Consider the following 12321-nt stretch of genomic DNA (forward strand, 5'->3'; position numbering starts at 1 on the left):
CAAAGATTATCAGAAATTATATTATATCAAAAACAATAAGCAATCAATAAGCGACAAGGGACAAACACAAAAATATTTACTATCTAAGCTGTATCAAGTTTTTTGTAGAAATTGATCCCAGATTTAAAGTAAACAAAAAAATTAGTATTATGACAGAATTATAGAATGAACACTTCCAACTTACTTGCAAGCCCAAAAAATTGTTTTTTTTTAATGCGAGTCCGCATGAAAGAATCATGAAATAATGTTAGCTTACCTGTAAATAAAAGAAACAAACATTTAATTAGTGCTTAATCATTATTATCATTGTTATTATTTATTACAACTAGTAAAGCATAGCTTAGACATTTATGAGCATGTAAATATATATAAATGTATAGCATAAATTTACTTATTTATTATTTGTCAAATAAGTCTTAAGTCCAAAAGATTAATATACCATAAAGTACAAAATATATAACATTTTTAGTCAAAGACACCTTAGCTCCAGTTGTAAATTGGCGTTTTTCCCTTTTAAACCTATTGGTTATTAGCAGCTTACTTTTTCCATATACATAATATATATCGCATCATATTAAATGCTTTGCATTATAAGTCACAAAAGAATATCATAAAACACAAATGAATAAATAAAGTATTAGGATATACTTTACTTTGAAAAGTGAGTGTGACTGAGTCTCTAAATATTGATTAGTACAGCATTAGAACCCAATATTAAGAGGCTCAGCCTCACTCACTCACTATTCAACGTAAAGTCGAGAACTCTCCATCTCCATCCCCATCGTAGCATAACTCTACGCTGAGGAGCCACTCTATATTTATAGCTGTGGGCAAATGGCTAAATCGATGCAGTGCAGTGTCCCTAAAAATCGTGTTAACTCAGGACACCATTTTCTGACACCCTTTTGCTGGTTGTGTCATTGGCTCGTTGGACACCTCGGTTCATCATAATCAACGCTGTCGCCCCCTCTTCTACTTCCCCCCTTCTCCTGGCTATCAGCATCAGACTTTCAGCTGGACAGCGAGCAAAACACTGGCAAAATTTCGCTGCAATGCAATCAAATTGACAACGTCGAAAGTTTGCTTTTTGTGTCATTTTCTTTTCATACCTTTTTTCCGTTCCCCCTAATTGGGGGAAGGGAGAGGAAGGGGGAAGAGGTCCGCGGCAATACTCATCAGGCGTAATAGTAAACATATTTTCCATGTTGCTTTGTTTTATGTCTCCTAACTTTGACTACAAATTTCGTGTCTCCGTTGTTTGTAGTTGCTTCGCTTCTTTTTTTTTTTTTTTTTTTTTTATTCTTTCTGCTCTTTTTTCCCGGTTTTGTTTTTGTTTTGTTTTTAATTCGATGGAAAGTTTTCGTTGAGGTTCAACAGCACAAAATGGTGAAATGAGAAAAATGTGAGGCCAACAATAAATGCAAAGGGAAAAAAACGAGAAATAAGAAAAAAGCGAAAGCGAAAGTTGCGCCACATTTTTGCTTGTTATTTTCTCTTTGCGCTTTGATTATGTTTATCTTTATATTTATCCACTGTTCACTGCTCTCTCTCTTGCTTTCGCTCTCGCCCCTTCTAGCCCCAGAAAACGCTCCAAAAATATAAACACAAATTATGTAAATTTGAATATAATGATAACCGAAAGCCGAAAACCTGTGCAACTTCTGCGGAAGCCCAAGGAGCAAAGGGACGCACAGTCAAGCGGGGAAGTGACTCGAGGGGGTGACACAAACGTCGTAGGTGTTACACGGGGAAATCGAGACAGAGAGAGAAAGAGAGAGGAGGGAGAGAAGTTTTCTCGAAAATGGCTTTTCTACAATGATTCAATGTGTACAATGTGCTCAGTGATTTATGTACTTTGTTTATAATTAATTTGTTTATTTCCACAATTTGGCGAGCTTCCTCAACGAGTTCGCGAAACTCGCAACTGCAAACTTGCAACTTGTAGCAAGTTCAAGATTGTCAAACTTGGGCTCTTACTGGCCAACAATGTCCAGTTTATAGGGCTTAAATTGTATTAAATAGTAATCAAAGTAGCTGCTACAAATGAATAGTTTGTGGATGGAACAATTAACAAATAATGTAATAAGATTAAAAGTTAGTCAGAAATACTAAATACAAAATACTAAATTATAAATACGAAATACCAAATACGAAACGCCAAAATTATTAAATTATAAATACTAAATACTGAATACCAAATACGAAATAGTAAATACCAAAAATACTAAATTATAAATATTAAATACCAAATACTAAATACAAAATATATAGACTAATATACCAATATACTAAATAAATACTAAATGCTAATATACTAAATACTAAATATTAATATACTAAATACAAAAATACTAAATACTAATATAAACATATTTTAATATACTAAAATATACTAAAATACTAATATGCTAATATATTAAATAAATACTAAATGCAAAAATACCAAAAATAATTGCAAAAAATACTGAATACAAAATCCAAAAATTCTAAATACTAAATAAAAAATACTAAAATACTACCAATATACTAAATACGAAATAATATTCCTAGACTTCTTTGTAACACTCTACAATCGATGCAATAGGCATCTCTAGTTTCCCTTGCTGCTGCTGCTGCTATGTGAAGGACAATGAGAGTGTGGCTCGTATTCACGGGTCAGTATCGCTGGCTGTGAATTGAAGCTGTGAGCTGCGAGTTGAGAGCTGTGAGCTGCGAGCTGTGGGTGCGCAATGAATCAGCGAATCAATTGACTTGTCGCCGTTGTTGGATCTGTTGGCAGTGCGCATTGACAACTGTTACAAATGCGACGCATATTTCAACACCCGAGAGAGAGAGTCTGATGGCTCCCTTGGTCGCCCACTGTTGCAACGTGCCACATGCCACATGCTGCATGCCTCCATTTTGGAGTCAACAACCAACCATTAATTGCGCACCACAGAAAGCAATCAGAGTGCAATGTGAGCAGAGAGCCCAGAGCTGAGCAGTCTGGCTGCGATTTTGGCCTCATGCCAACTGAAGTGTGGGCGTGGCAAAGGGGCAGTAGAGAGGGGAAAGGGGCAAAAAAAAGCAGGCTGGCAGTATGTCGATATTTGTTGGCTTTGCAATCGCACAAAAAACAAACAAGCAAAAAAACATTGTACATTTCATTTTAATCCATTTTATGTGGCTGTTGATTTTGCGATCAAACAGCTTAATCTTTTGACCGCAAATTTATAACACACAAGGGACAGAGAGAAAGCGAGAGAGAGAGGAGTAGAAAAGTAAGTGAGAGAAAAGTGCTGGCGTTTATTTAACTGTCAAATTTACACATGTTGCAGCCGTTCTACTGCTCGCCTGCCTGTTGGCCTCCAGCTCAACCGCAAATGCTGTGCGAAAAAGCTGGCCAAAATAGAAAAGCCAGATGAAGGCAACCCCGAGATGAAGGCCACAAACCGCAAAAGCGAAACCGAAATGAAATCAAATGAGTAGCATTGCCAAAACCAGACAGAGAGAGAGTGAGAGAGAGAGAGAAGCTCTGTGCTTCTACATGTATGGTATATATAGTATATATATATCGCAACAGCAGGAGGACAGCAGAACAGTAGAATAGCAGCAATTGTGGTAATTTCATTTGTAGGCAACTCACGAAGCAAAGTCCGAGTTCGAGACTCACATGCTCTGAGATAGAGATAGAGTTAGAGCTAGCTACGATTGCGGTTACTCGTTGCTGGTCGTTCGACTATTAGCTAAATGGGCAGACCAACTAATTGAAATTGCAGCAGTGGAGGATTCGTGCAAGAATCGTAATTCTATCAACAGATTATTAAAACTGGAGACAGCGATTAACTCGATAGCATGCTATCAAGCAGTGTTGAGCTGTCGCCAATTGAATTCTTTCTCTCTCAGTATTATTTGCAGATAATATTTACAATTCAATTTTTGTAGAAAGCAAATCGAATCAAGGTATGAAAAGCGCTTTTTGGACTATGAATTTGCAGCACAGTACCAAGCATAAAAGATAGAGTTGGAAAACAAGGCAAAAATTATCTGCAGCTGTTCGCTGTTGTAGCTGTATCTTTTGTGTTGTATTGTGGCTCTCGGACATGTTGGCACATGATTCATGTTGTGGCCTGCAGAAGCAGCAAGGAACAAGCAGCAGTCAGCAGGCGGACTTGCGTGATGGGACATGTGAGTGACAAGGGTAGACAATTAATTGAAAACAAAATACACGCTCTGTCTGCGACTTGGCATTGGCACACAACGAACGAACAACAGCACCACAGATGGCATTTCCACAGCCACGCCATCACACAACATTCGGAAGCCAAACCCAAACGGCGACGACGCCGAAACTTTTATCATTAACGCTGCAAAATCCGCTTAAAACAGAGCAAGACATTCAACGACTTCGAATAGAGAGGGGAGGCGAAGGAGGCGAAGGAGGCGTGGACAAGGCGACGATAAATGTCAAAAGGTGTTGGCTGTTTGCGTTGTTTTCCGTTTCCCGTTGCTCGTCTCTCTCTCTCTCTCTCTCTCTCTCTCTCTCTCTTTTCGTCTCTTTCTCCCGCTGAAAGTGAGCAAGAAAATGAAACGGAAAAAAGTGTAGCATACTTTGCAGCGCCTCGAGACGCAAATGTCCGCCAAGCAAATTGATTAGAGCCGTGTGCACACACACACACACACAGTCATACACACAGTCGAGTGTGCGTGCGTGTGTTTTACTTTAATTTGCGAGTTAAACATTTGCGCTGTGCCAGTTGCCACGCCCACGCTCATGCCCACACGCACGCCTACGAACAAACGTTCGAGTCGAAGATTTAATGCTCTTTACTACGCCCACATAGATAGGCTGCCGCACAATGGGGCATGCCCCATTGCCGCAATTTGGGGCAGGGTATGAACCGGCACAGCGAGAACACTTGAGCCATTTGCCTTTGAGGTTGGCATTTTCCAAATGCTGCACCACGTTGCGTATGAGCATTATTTAAAATTAGCGCAGTGGAAAATTTTTTCCACAGTTCGCTGCGTGTATGTTTGAGAGTGTGTGAGTGTGCTAGCTTTGTGCTTTGCTTTCGCGCAGTGCTTAAAAGTAATTTAATTGTTAGCATAAGCTCTTTAATGTATTTCCTTTGCTTTTTATGGCCTCAACGAGCAAGTGTGTATGTGTGTGTGTGTGTTTGGCTTACACATAAGCTAATTACGAAAGCTTTTCCTTATGTGTGTGCAGAGTACATAATTGGTGTATATACTTTAGAATGTGTGTGTGTGTGTGTGTGTGTTTATCCCTGCAGCACTAATCGTATTCAAAGTCTAATGAGGTAAATACGCAAGTTTCGATTATTTGAATATTGCAACAATGTGGCAAATGTGACAAATGTTGCACGATTGGCAAGCACCCTATAAATAATAAAATACTAAAATAGCAGATACTATCTACTATATAATTAGTACTACATACTAAATACAAATATACTGAAACACTAAAATATTAAATACTGAATACTAATTACTACCTACTAAATACTAAATACTGAATAATTAATACTAAATACTGTATACTAAAAACTAAATACTAAAAAATAAAATACAAAAATTCGAAATACTAAGTATTGAATACGAAATACTAAATAATACATATTGAAAAGTAAATACTAAAAACTAAATATTAATATACTAAAATCTAAAATACTAAAATATTGACATACTAAGATTCTGAATACTAAATACTATCTACTTAATAATTAATACTAAATACTACTACTGAAACTAAATACTAAAAAAACTAAATTCGAAATAGCAAAAATACTAAAGACTAAATTCTAAATGGCAAATACCAAATACTAAACTAAAGACTAAATTCTAAATGGCAAATACTAAATACCGAAATACTACATTTCTGATATAGTAAATACTGAGTACTAAGTACGAAATACTGAATAGTAAATACTGAGAACTAAATACTAAAATACTAAATGCAAAAATACTAAAATGTCAAAATACTAAATAATAAATACTAAGTATTAAATACTAAAAACCTCTTTTAGTGGCTCTCAATATGCTGGGTATAGAGTGCAATGAGTAGAAATGAGCTGCTAATGAAAATACTGAGATATTTGGGATTCCAATTCACAGCGCAATAATAATAACGATGCCGAAGAAGATAATAATAATGACAGTGGTTGGGTAAAGAGTCATATTAATGCATAATAATTATAATAATTGCGGTAGCCATAACAAAATAACAAAAATAAATGTATATTCATCACGATAACCAAATGCGAATGCAAACTCAAAATAAGCGACGAGCATTATGCAAATTGACAGCCCACGTTTGAATGTTGAATGCTGAGTGTTGTGTGAGTGCGAGTGCTTGTGTGAATGTTGATGTGTGTGTGTGTGTGTTTATATTTGCATATGAGCAGTTCCCACAAAACACAGCGAAGCGAGACGAGAAGAGATTGAGCGATAAACGTTGGCAAACAAATGCATCAACTAAATTTAATTCAAAAACTGCAAATGCAACTGCAGAATTATTTATTAATCATGCTGATTGTGTGCTTGTTTCTTTGTTTGTTTATGTGTCAGTGTATGCATGTTTGTGCATGTTTATGTTTGTGTTTGTGTTAACTCAATAACAAATATGAAATGTACTCAAATACACACAGAATGCACTCAGCTAGTGCAAAATGAAACTTGATCAAAGTTTGCATCTTGAAAATTGAAATTAAGAAATATGTGGCATGTATTATATTATGGCTGCTGCTGCTGCTCATTTGCGATTAGTTTATCCAAATTGACCTCTGACCCACACAAAGTCAAATGGCACAAGTCATCATTTATCTGCTCAATAACCAAGACCTCGAGGTCGACTTCGACTTCGCCTGCGAGTTGAGACTGTTTGCCTTTTGACATTTGCAAATACATTTATACATTTCCCAGACAATATCCGGCGCCGAGAGTAAACCGAGAAACAGCATATTAAGTTGATATATTTAAATACCAAATATAGTATTCAATTATCAAATATTGTTATGCCTTTAACTTGCATATTATTGTAGTCATCTACTGATATTGATAAATGTTTCTTGTTTTATATTATGCGTTTTCAAAAAATTTCGTCACAAATGAAATTGATATCAAGTCGGCATATTTATATACTAAATGTAGTATATAAGCTTGGCATATTTAAATTCTAATCAATAGTTATTATTCTCTCAATGTATATGCTAAATGTATATACTAAATAAAGTATTTAATTATCAATATTTAAGTACCAATTTTATCGTGACAATATATTGCTGATTTTAATTATATTATACAAATTTTAGAGGATTGTCGATCTAAATTTATTTGTGGCATTTTTAAATACTAAATGCAGTACTTAATTATACCGAATATGTATTCAGTTTCTAATATAAATATTTTCCTGTGAATATATTGATGGTTTTCATTATATTCTATAAATTTTACAGGACATCTGCCCTGTTGAACTAGATTAACGTACGCTCTCGTCTGTTTGTCGAAAGAGCTTTCACATATTTTGCATCTTTGCCATCGTTTAATGTGCTTTAACTGCCTGAGTGCTTAACAGCTCGCACCCATGACCCATGATAGGTCATCTGCTGGAACACTTGCGCCTTTGATGGGGCTGCTTTGGCCTTCTCTCTGTGCGAGCTGTGCGAGCTGTGTGAGCTGTGAGGCAGTGTCTGGATGGGCATTTCAATCAGTTCATTGAGTCATGTGCTGGCCATAAATTTAAAGCCATTTTAAAGGGCCATTCGAGCATGCCGACAACACGCAGAGATGAGTGGGCGAGGCCCACTGACCAACGTTTCCCGCTCTCGTCCTTCATCACTTGTGTACTGTCTAGTGTTCCCCGCTGTGCTGTTGACAGCAAACAGTTGTTTTGCATAAAAATGCCATTGCATCTGCAGTCAAGCGAGTGTTAAAGAGAGAGAGAAAGAGAGAGATAGAGAGAGACAACTACAGCGACATCAACAAAAGAACGAGCGATAGAACCATCCGGCGACAACGAGTGTAGGAACGAGAGAATAACTGGGAACAAGGTCCACTGCTGCTGCTGCTGCTGTTGGTGTGTTGCATTTTTTAAATTTGCCTGTAAACACGCAATAAATATGTATGCAGTTGCCGTAGTGTATAAGGATGTCCAGCTGAAGGCTGAAAGCTGAACATAAAAGTGTTTTGTGTACTTTACTTGCATTCACATTCACATCCACATCGCTTCCATATCCACATCCACCTCGAACCTCAAAGCGAGTGGCGCCTGAACATAAATGTCTTTTTTATTCATTGTCCCAATTGCGAGCCGGATCGGTGAGCCACTCAAAAAGCGAGTAGCTAACAGTTAAAGTAACGAGTAACTATCTACAGAGTAGCTAGTTACATGTAAAGTCTGTTAAAGTAACGAGTTAGGTCATTAGGAGAAGAGTGGCTACTTATTAAAGACACCATTAGAACTAACGAGTAGCGAGTAAAGCATCTTTAAGAATTCTAATACTATAGTAAATAGTTAAATACCGAGTAGCTAAAAGTTAAAGAAACTAATAACGAGAAACTATCTAGCGAGTAATTAGTTACTAGTAACTAGTTTTGAGAAGAGTAGATACTTAATAAAATGTAACGAGTAACGAGTGAAGCAGACTGACAGATTAAATATATCAGCACTTATCACTATTGAACCAGTGTGCAATGAGCTGTCAAATAAAAAGCGAGTAGGGAATAATTAGGCAATTCGTTAGATATAAACTAACACCAGGATTGAAAGACACAAAAATTACGAATAATAACAAGCACAAAGGTAAAAGTTAAATAAACAAATACCCTTCAGTGGTTAGATTCAATAAATGCGAGCAACTAGATAATAGCAAGCAATAAGTAGCGAGTGACGTGTGGAGTTTCTTAAATGACTTTGTAGACATTTGGGTGTTCGACTTCATTATGCATACACAAACACCAAACCTAACTACAAGGGTTGTCTAGGGACAGCAAACGAATGAGTAAAGAGTGGACATCTTATTGGAGATTCACTGTCACGGCGTCAAGCTAATTTTTGGTGGCCTCATCCGCTAAGCTGACTATGCACTTTAGCGAGTGTTTTCATTTTTATTTCATTTTCGTTTCTGCTTTTGCTTTCGCTTTCTTTTCGTTTCGATATTTTTGGGACAGCGGTGGTAATTATGCGCAGTCGAGCAGCTTTAAGATTCTGACAACTCATTGGGTTGTCCCATTAAAAGGCAGAGAAGGCAGACAAGGTCTTCCTATATATATATTTTTTTTTTCGGTTTCATCGCAAGGGTTAGTTGGCTTAACCCATGCGGGGGTCATTAGGCATTGCTCAGCCAGCTGTTTAATTCTCGATTTCCAAGGACCAAAGCTATTTATTGCCTGTCATCCGGCGGATGAGGTTTTTCCGCGTTGAGAGGTTTTTGCATCTCATTGGCGAATTAGTCATTGATCCATTGCCAAAAGTTGAGATGTTTATCAGTATCGCAGCAGTTTTAAAGCAGATCACACATAAAATCTCTCACACTTTTTTCGCAGCTTGTTCCTCGAAACAAACAACTCAAAACTCAAACGACAAGCAAAACGAACTTGAGAGTTTGTTCTCAACGATTTCAATTAATTTAATGTCGCATCTCTGTTTGAGTTTGTTTTGCCAAGCCGCAAAAAATAAAAGAACAACGAGAGTGAGAGAAAGTGCTCGACTTTGCGATACCTTATATGTCGCATATTATGTGAGATCTGCTCAGTTTACAGGATATAACACTTAGCTCATATTCTACAGTTTCTACAGGCTCGCACCATATGCGAATGATTAATGTGGTTTTCGGGAAGGCTTCTTCTTCCATCTTCACGTCTGCTGTTGTTGTTGTTGTGGCCTTGTCGAGGCTCAGCCACGTGGGCGTATACGCAATTTGATTGTTTGTTTGCTTGCTTGCATGGCCTGGGCAAAAGTTCGGGCCTAAGATTGTTATCAATGCCGACGCGCGTGTGGCTTGTGTGCGCCTCAATTATTTATTTGTCCAACACAAACATGGATGGATGGCAGTACCGAGAAGCCGACAAACTGAGAAAGTCACCAGCGACAAGCATTTACATTTATATTTACATTTCCTCTTCCAGTTCCACATCGAGTTCGAGTTTGAGTCCCATTTCCATTTTCATTCTCAGCAATCGCACAATCCCAGCCAGCACCCTGCCATATGCCAAGTTTGTCAATCAGTTCAGTGAGGTAAAAACAAACTGCATGTTGCGACTGCTCTTATGATTCATATTTCAATCCCCATTCTTTCTCCCAGCCATTCATCGCATCATCAGAAGCCTGACAACCACTGTTCAGGGCTAGAGCGGAGTAAAGGGAAGGGAGAAGGGGAAATAGCTCCGATGCAGTTGCAGCTGCTCATCAACGCCTGTGGCTAGCGCCTGTCAAGCACTCCAGATACTTTTATCACAGCAGCCACGCATCGTTGGACTCAAACAAAAGCCAATGCAAAACGAATGCACTCACTTGATTTTTGCTGTTGTCGCTGCTCTTGTTGTCGTTGCCGTTGTCGTTGTCGTTTTTGTTGTTTTAGTGCACTCAAACGAACGGGACACTGCAACTTGACAAAGATATCCCCAAAATGTGAGAAAGCCCTGTGGAAATGGCGATTGAGCTGTGATTGCAGCAACAGCTTTTGTTGGCATTAGCGAGTCGCTGTGAATAACAACGAGTTGAGAGTAGCCAATCCACTTATCTATTCGAGGCAGTAAAGGATTGGCATTTGCAAGTAGCGAGTGGGAAATCAAAGTACAGACAACAGCAGAAGCTAATACATATAGCTGATGGTTACAGCGAATACTCTGAACGGTTTAAGCAAGAAGCTTGACGAGTACTGTCAAACAAGCGATTAGCATAAGCTAGCGAGTAAGCACGCTGGTAGCGAGTAATACAAAATAATAGTATATTGTTCTAAATAGAAAGTGATTTATATCAGTGAATATTAGCGAATAGAGAGCTGAAGCTATTGCTTCTCCAAATAAGCGAGTGACGAGTAACGAGTAATACAATTAGTCAATAATAATCATTGCAAGTGATTAGAATTAACCACTATGGAACTAACTAATAGAATACACACGACAAAAAAGCGAACTGTATTGGTTGTAAAACAAGCGAGTGACGAGTAACGAGTAATGCAAAGAGTGAATACTACTCACTGCAAGTTATTAGTTTTAAGGATAATGGATAAAGCTATAGCTGTAGCAAAGGAAGTTATAGAAAGAAAACAGCAACGAGTAACACAAATGAATGGTAAACAGCTGCAACGAGTGCTGCACAAACGAATGCGATTAATGTACAGTGCAAATAAAAGTTAATAACAAGAAGTACTAGTTGTGAATAAAAGTGGCGAATTATAACACTCACTGTTGGCAAAGTGAAAATAACAGTCATAACGCATTGAAGTGTGGCGAGTAACGAGCTGCGGAATGGAACGAGCATCCGAGTAACAGAGAAACAGACCTGCGAATATGAGTAACGCCAAATGTCCGGTTGTGATGAGAATGGTGATGGCGCGGTCTGTGGTGAGTGCGCATTTCAATAATTCACTTGTCTTTCCAGTGGCAACAGCAGCAGCAGCAGCAACTATTTGGGTTGGTCTTTGGCCATTTTGTTTGCTCAATTGTTCAACGAGTGTAAATAAAACGTAGCACTTCCGTTGCACGCTTCCACGCTGCCATATTGTTTGCCCCGTCGATTGCCATTGAGCAACAATTTTTCGTATGTTTTCACTTGCATTTGCATTCGCATTCGCTTCGCTTTCGTTCATTTTGCAGCTGTATACAGCTCTCCTCTTCTTCTTCACCGACTGTGTGGATTTTTAATATTGCAATATCGCGTGTTATGACAAGTGCGATGCAAACACATTTTTTTCTCGCTTCTCCACTCGCTCACGGTCTGCGTGAAACGACAAAATAATTAATTGATACCCCCATCAATGATAAAGTTGTTTTATTTTCAGTTTGCCATTCCTCGACCTGAATGAGCTCTAATACATAACCAATAGAGAGAGAGAGGAAACGGAGACCAAGATGTGTGCCATAGATTCTGAGCATCATCGATACGAATCTCTATTCAATTTCAATATTCTGCATGTAATGTTAATCAATAGTTGTCCTATTAGTTTCACCCTCGTGTTTATTTAATATTTATGTGCACAGATTCCTCCGAGTCTTCACTAATTAGGCTTGGGCTATTCAAACCTGGCAACCGAATAAACTGAATAAACTGCCGAGCTGGCAAACTGGCAAACTGGCAACTGGCAAACTGGCGAGCGGCCAACA

General features: G+C 38.1%; 1 protein-coding gene across 3 annotated transcripts in view; it reads right to left on the minus strand.

Annotated features, from left to right (window-relative positions):
* LOC132796304 (uncharacterized protein DDB_G0271670) overlaps positions 1-12321 on the minus strand; it is a 103062-nt gene that overhangs the window by 74395 nt on the left and 16346 nt on the right. The gene's annotated exons all lie outside the window — the stretch shown is intronic.

The sequence above is a fragment of the Drosophila nasuta genome, chromosome X (assembly GCF_023558535.2).
Source record: "Drosophila nasuta strain 15112-1781.00 chromosome X, ASM2355853v1, whole genome shotgun sequence".
Taxonomy (NCBI): domain Eukaryota; kingdom Metazoa; phylum Arthropoda; class Insecta; order Diptera; family Drosophilidae; genus Drosophila; species Drosophila nasuta.